We start from the raw sequence: 6,210 nt of genomic DNA on the forward strand, positions 1-6,210 counted from the left end.
CTACTTACTTGACCTTAAACGTCAAAAGGAGAACATGCATGGGAGATAAGAGTCGGCAATTTTGAGAACCAAGTAAGCAGTGTGGACAGTGGCGTGCCTTTCTGCCTCAGGTGCTGATCCAGGTTCAATATCCCAGGGTGGTGTGTGTTATCGTTTCATCCTTGGTGGCAACACACACAGAGACTTCCACATCACCTCTGAGGATCAGGCTAGGGTCTGGGGGTGCCCCTGGGGGCTCCCCGGAAACAGCAAGTCACCTCATAGGGGCTGTACGAATACACAATGAAGCAGAAGGACCCACTTTCTTTAGTTTAGCCTCAGAAATTCTCCTAAACCCAGGGTTTATTTATTTCTGGCTTCCACATCAAGTCCACAAAGGCTGTGGGAGAGATCTCCTTTATGTCAAGTCACTCCAGGACCCAGGCTGAGCCGGCGGGCACCAGTGTGAAGACTGCTGGTCACCAAAGAGAAGAAAAGAGGGGGCTCGGGAGGGTTTTGCACCGACAGTGAAATGCGCAGCCTGGAAGTAACACATCATGCTGTACACAGCTTATCAGCCAGAAATTGGAATGGGTAGTTTGAGGTGTCAGTTTGGCAGGGCCATCTGTACTCAGTGATTTAATCAAACATGGATCCAGATGGTGCTGTGAAGGTGTTCTGTCGATGTGGTTAACACCTACAATCGGTTGACTTTAAGTAAAGATTACCCGGGGCACCTGGGTGGCTCAGTCAGTTAAGTGTCTGACTTCAGCTCAGGGCATGATCACACGGTTCGTGGATTCGAGCCCCGTGTCGGGGTGCTGACGGCTAGCTCAGAGCCTGGGCTCAGAGCCTGTATCTCCCTCTCTCTCTGACCCTCTCCTGCTCACGCTGTCTCTCTCTCTCTCTCAGAAAGAAATAAAACATTAAAAAGAAAAAAAAGAACAAAAACTGAGGCTTCCCAGAGGAGAAGGAATTCTGACTCACGAGTGTCTCAGTGAATCCTGCCTGGGTCTCCAGCCTGCCAGACTGCCTAAGAAGTTCTGATTTGTCAGCCCCACAACTGACATGATCTCAGGTCATGACATGATCTCACAATTCATGAGTTCAAGCCCCGCATTGGTCTCTGTGCTGACAGTGCCTGCCTGGAATTCTCTCTCCCCTCCTCCTCCTCCTCTCTGCCCTTCCCCAACTTGCTTTCTCTCTCTCTCTCAAAATAAATAAATAAGCTTAAAAAATTAAATCTCTTCATGTATATAAATATAAGCCTCTTGATCTAGTTATACTACATTGTATACACAACTATTGCATGTGATATATACTCTATATACAATGTTGTGTGTGCATGATCTCCTAGTTCTAGTTCTCTGGGAAAGTCCCAATCTCATACACAGCTACTTGTGTCAGCCTCAACGAAGGGACCAGGAAGTCCAGTCTTTCCAAGTACTGTGAAGACACCAAACCTTCGGCTAGTAGTGACAACTGCCGTAGAGCTATTGCAAAGCTTAGAGGTATCATATGGAAAACACTCCCCCGGGTACCCAAAGCTTGCTAGCTGTGCTGACTCTTGAACCAGTTACATGTCTCTCTGTGCCTCAGTTTACTATTCTGTAAAATTGAGACAAAATACTTAAGCCTGAACGGTTGGTTGTGAAGATTAAGTGCAATAACAGATGGAAGGAATTGAGTCTGGTACATGGGAATTTACTTTGTTCCTGTTGCGGGGTGTCACCCTTGGCCTTCTCGTCCCATTAGAGCCGTCTGGAAATTCTGCCTAACTTACCGCAGACTTCTGTGCCCTGTGGGACTGCCTTTCCTGTCCCCCCCCCGCCCCCCCCCCAACAAATAGGCAAGAGCAGTGTCTTGTGGTGGCCTTCCCCTACTCGCTGGGGCCCCCTTCTGGTCGTCTGCACAGGCCAAGGCTCTCAGTGCACAGAGGCATAATGGGTGGGGGGCTCAGAGCCTGCTTCCTGGGAAGGTCAGGGGGACTGCCTGGGCTCAGAAACCCCCCAGAAGGTGTCTGTGGGGAGCAGTCCACAAGGACCCCTGGAGCCCGAGGAGTGGGTTCCAGTTGCTAGCTGTGACTTTGGGAGCTGTCTTGAGATGGACTATGTAATTTGCAGGGCCCAGGACAAAATGAAAATGAGGGGTCCCTTGTTCAAGAGTGTTGGGGATTTCAAGATCTGCCGACCGCACGGGCACAGGGGTTGGGGGAGTAGGGATGGGAGCGCAGGAGTGGGGGGCATCCAGGGCTAAATTCCTCACAGGGAGCACTTCTGGAGCAGGAACCCCCAGGTGGAGAGAATACGGCATCCCCTGGCGGCGCTGGGTTGGGCCCTCCAGGCCCTGGGGAGACACGTAGCTGTTTATGGTCGCTCTGGCCTGTGTCGGGAATGCACAGGAAATGGTTTGGTTTTCCCCACTAGTGATTCACTCCCTCAGCCTCGCTCTTTCCGTTCTCCGCTTCCTGTCCCGTTGCTAGGGCTTGGACAGATTCTGTCATTTCCCGGGCACTTTGGGGCAATAAAAAGGCCGGTTTGGTTGAATCTAAAACTTCCATCTCAAATCCAATTTCACGCTCATCTTGTCCCCTCCTGGGGAGCAGCCTGGCCTTGGCCTGAGAGCCCCAGGAGGGAGGCAGGGAGGGGGACCCAGCTGCCTCTCCCTCCTTCCTCTCCCTCCCTCTCTGCTTAGCCTGAGCCGTGAAGTGAGGGGAGGAAAGAGAAAGGAAAAAATCCAGTGTCTCTTTCTTAGCTTGACACTAACCATCCCTTCCCAACGCCGTCCCGAGTCCTGATTTCTTGCCCTTCCCCCTCACTGCCTCCTCTCCATCTCCTGCTTACAGCTGGTGGTGCAGGGATGGGAGACGGTGGGGTAGCATTTTGGCCACTTCTTCAGCTCTGAGAAGACATCTTACCCCTTTTGATGCAGGCTGGGGGCAGCGGCTATCCCTCCGCTTCTAGCTTGGAGCCTCGGACCACAGTTCTGGGGCAGCAGGGAAAGGTCCTCTTCCTAGGATGAGGCAGAGATATTCAAGCTTTGCTGGGGAAGCCAGACAACAAGTAGGTGCGCTCTGGCCTCGGCACAATAATACTGTAGCAACCCTGGCTCAGATTAACACACTGTGTTCCCTCTGTGCCAGGAGGCATGCTAAGCACTTTAATGACATTAAAGTGTTGAATTGTCACAACTAGGAGGTACATGCTATTTTACGTCCCATTTTTCACTGATGAAACTGAGGCTAAGAAAGGAGAGGAGCCACGCCCACGGCCACGAAACCCTGCTGTGACAAAGTCAGGGCTGGACACAAGTTCCCAGCTCCATGACCATGATTCATAGTCACTCTACTCTCCAACCTTGAGGAGGGGGCCACACAAGGTCCGCCGTGATGGTGGTGGGGCTGATTCTGCCAGGTGGAAAGGACACCTCGGCCAGAGGGAATGGCATGTACAAAGGCTCAGAACCCTCGATGGTTAAGGGCTTGCAGGAAGCTCCATGAGGTCGGGGCCCAGGGCCTATGTCAAGCTGAGTGCCGAGACACGAGGTCAAGGTGAGGTCTGCTGAAGGCCCTGAGAAACATTTTGGGCTCTGTTCCTGAACTCTGAGAATTCTCACAGCAGCAGATTATGAAATTATCTTCTCACTTACATGCATGTTCTCTGCTTCCCCGGTTAGGGTGTAAACTCCGTGAAGCCAGGCACGTGACAGTTGTGTTCATGTCTAAATCCCTAACAGTTGGCATGCTCTGGGCACTCAATACATGTTTGGGGGACTAAAATGCATGAGTGGGAGGTGCCGCCGCCCCGGTTTCCAAGTCCCTGGGAATCCTGGAGAAAACGACTAGAAATTCCCACATACAACCACCAGGTGGTGCTCACGCCACACAAGGAAACCCAGAGCCGGTTCCGCGGGATTGCGGGTGCGGAGGGGTGGGTGAAGGGGAGATCTCATCTGGGAGCCGCAAATGAGTTCTCAGGGCTGCCATTTGTTCTCATTAGTGCCCGGATTCCCTTCTCCAGAGCCAGACAGGGGTGACCAGCGTCACGGGCCCAGGGTCCCTGTCTCCCTCCCCAGCTCTGGGCAGCTGTAGGTGAGAAAAAGGGTCGCTGGGGCCCAGACCTGGGATGTCTGTGGCCGCCGCTCCCAGCCAGCCAGCAGCCCTACCGCCGCCCACTGTCCCTGCCCACCGGCCTCGGTTTAGTCCGCTTGGGACAGCAAGGCCATTCATCAGCTGCCCACCGCGCCCCTCCCAGGCTGCTGGCTCCTATCTGGGTGCTCAGCAAGGTCAGCCTCCTGGCACGGCTCCAAGGATATTCTCCCTGTTCCCTTTGCCAGGGTCTCAGCTCAAGGTGGGTGTTTCCAGGCCTGGGGGGGGGGGCGGGGGGGCTGGCCACGCCTGCCTTCAGCCACACAGCTGAGTTCTGGAAACTTCCGGGCCACCCTGGGAGGGAAGTGGTCACACGACTCTGGCGGGGGGTGGGGGGATGCATTTCTCACTCCACGGACTCAGGTGAAGCAAAACCAGAACAGTGTTTTTCTGGAACTCAACCCGATTGCTATTTTGAGCCCCTCTTCTGACTCGTGGCAGAAAATGTCAGCTTGGCCAACTCCAGATAAACTTGGTCATTTAACCACAGAGTTTAGAGTGTCCCTTTGCCCCTCTTTTGGCCTAGTGTGCCAGTTATGTTCTGGGGGGTCGTAGAGACTTCTGGCATTGGCAGGGGTTACGGGTGCCAGAGTCCCCTGGAGGGACACGATCCCTCCCATTCCCCCGCCCCAGGTGTCCCAAAGTGTCCAGGCCTCAAGAGAGCATCCTCCTTGGTAGCTCGCTCACCGTCCCTTGCTCGCTTCCGCGACCTCTGTCCTCCCTGCCCCTCCGTCAGCTGCTCTCGTTAGCAGACGTGCCCACTTACCAAGTTTCCGGGTTCTCTCTGTCCACAGGAGTCCACACTCTCCTGCCTGAGGGGCAGCTGCGGGGCCTTCCCCGGAGCCCCGGGCCCCCCAGCCCCCTTGCTGCCCCTCCGTGTCTCCTCTCTCCTTCCCCAGCGGGAAGGGGCTTCATGTAGTTTGGGAGCGGGGAGAATCCGTTCTCCAGACCTTCCTTTCTTCCCAAAGCTTTTAGAACCACATTTTGTCCCTAAAGTGACGGTCAAGATTCAGCCGTCTAGTCTAAGCTCCACTCCCTGAGAGCAAGGCTGCCCACTCACCAGGGAGGGGCGAGGGGCCGAGAGGGAGCACGTGCGCACGCGTGCTCGTGTTCCAGGCGGGGTAAGGCTCCCAGGACCCCCGCCTGGTCTCTCTGAAACACGCAATCCCGGTCCACGTGGCAGGGGTGTGGTGTCGTTGCTAAGATCTGCACGTGGTGGGCGTGGTCCCCCACGTGCTCCACCCCCCCCACCCCCGCGGGGGCAGGTTGTGCGCCAGGCAGTGAGTGATGCGGACGGCGCCCTCGGCATCTGCCGCCACAGTTACAGCTCAGGCGCTCACCTTACAAATGCCACGCAGGCCACAAACACAAGCCACGTGGCTACCCGGAAACTTTCTAATAACCTCATTAAAAAGGAAAAAAGAAATGCTGGAATAAGTTTTAAGAACATATTTTATTTAATATGCGCAAAATATTGGCCACCTGGTGTGGCCAATATACCAGGTACTGGTGACGTGTGTCAGGGCTCCAAAGTCCGGTATGTGTTTTACATGCATCGCACATCTCAACCTTGATGCTACATTTTAAGGAGAAATGCTTGAGCTGTATTTAGATTTCACAAAACCTGTAGTTGGAAAAGTGGATTCGCGCACACTAGGTGTAGCAACGTACCTAAAAGTTGCTGGGTGGGGCGCCTGGGTGGCTCAGTCGGCTAAGTGTACCACTCTCGGTTTTTGGCGCTGGTCATGATCTCGCAGTTTGTGAGATCGAGCCCCACGTCAGGCTCTGTGCTGATGGCACAGAGCTTGCTTGGGATTCCTGTCTCCCTCTCTCTCTGCCCCTTTCCCACTCACGCTGTCTCTGTCTCTCTCAAGATAAATAAATAAACCAAAAAAAAAGTTAAATAAATGTTGCCTGATAATTGAATTCAGTGTCAGTTTTCTTTTAAAATAAAGTTACTTTTAAAATAAAGTAAAAAATTCAGTTCCTTGGTCTCACGGCCCAGATGTCAAATGCTCAATAGCCACGTGTGCCCGGTGGCTACCCTAATGGACAGACCCGGTCTAGAATGTTCTCTCCTTCTC

General features: G+C 53.7%; 1 long non-coding RNA gene across 1 annotated transcript; it reads right to left on the bottom strand.

Moving 5' to 3' along the window:
* Nucleotides 1–2,069: 2,069 nt before the first annotated feature.
* LOC120227949 lies at nt 2,070–5,078 on the bottom strand. The gene is made up of 3 exons (XR_005527375.1): nt 4,893–5,078; nt 2,897–2,991; nt 2,070–2,361 (listed from the first exon to the last, which is right to left on the bottom strand). It is a non-coding gene; the product is annotated as an uncharacterized LOC120227949 (long non-coding RNA).
* Between the last annotated feature and the right edge of the window lie 1,132 nt (nt 5,079–6,210).

The sequence above is a fragment of the Hyaena hyaena genome, unplaced genomic scaffold (assembly GCF_003009895.1).
Source record: "Hyaena hyaena isolate Hyena2069 unplaced genomic scaffold, ASM300989v1 scaffold_20, whole genome shotgun sequence".
In the NCBI taxonomy this organism is placed as follows: Eukaryota; Metazoa; Chordata; class Mammalia; order Carnivora; family Hyaenidae; genus Hyaena; species Hyaena hyaena.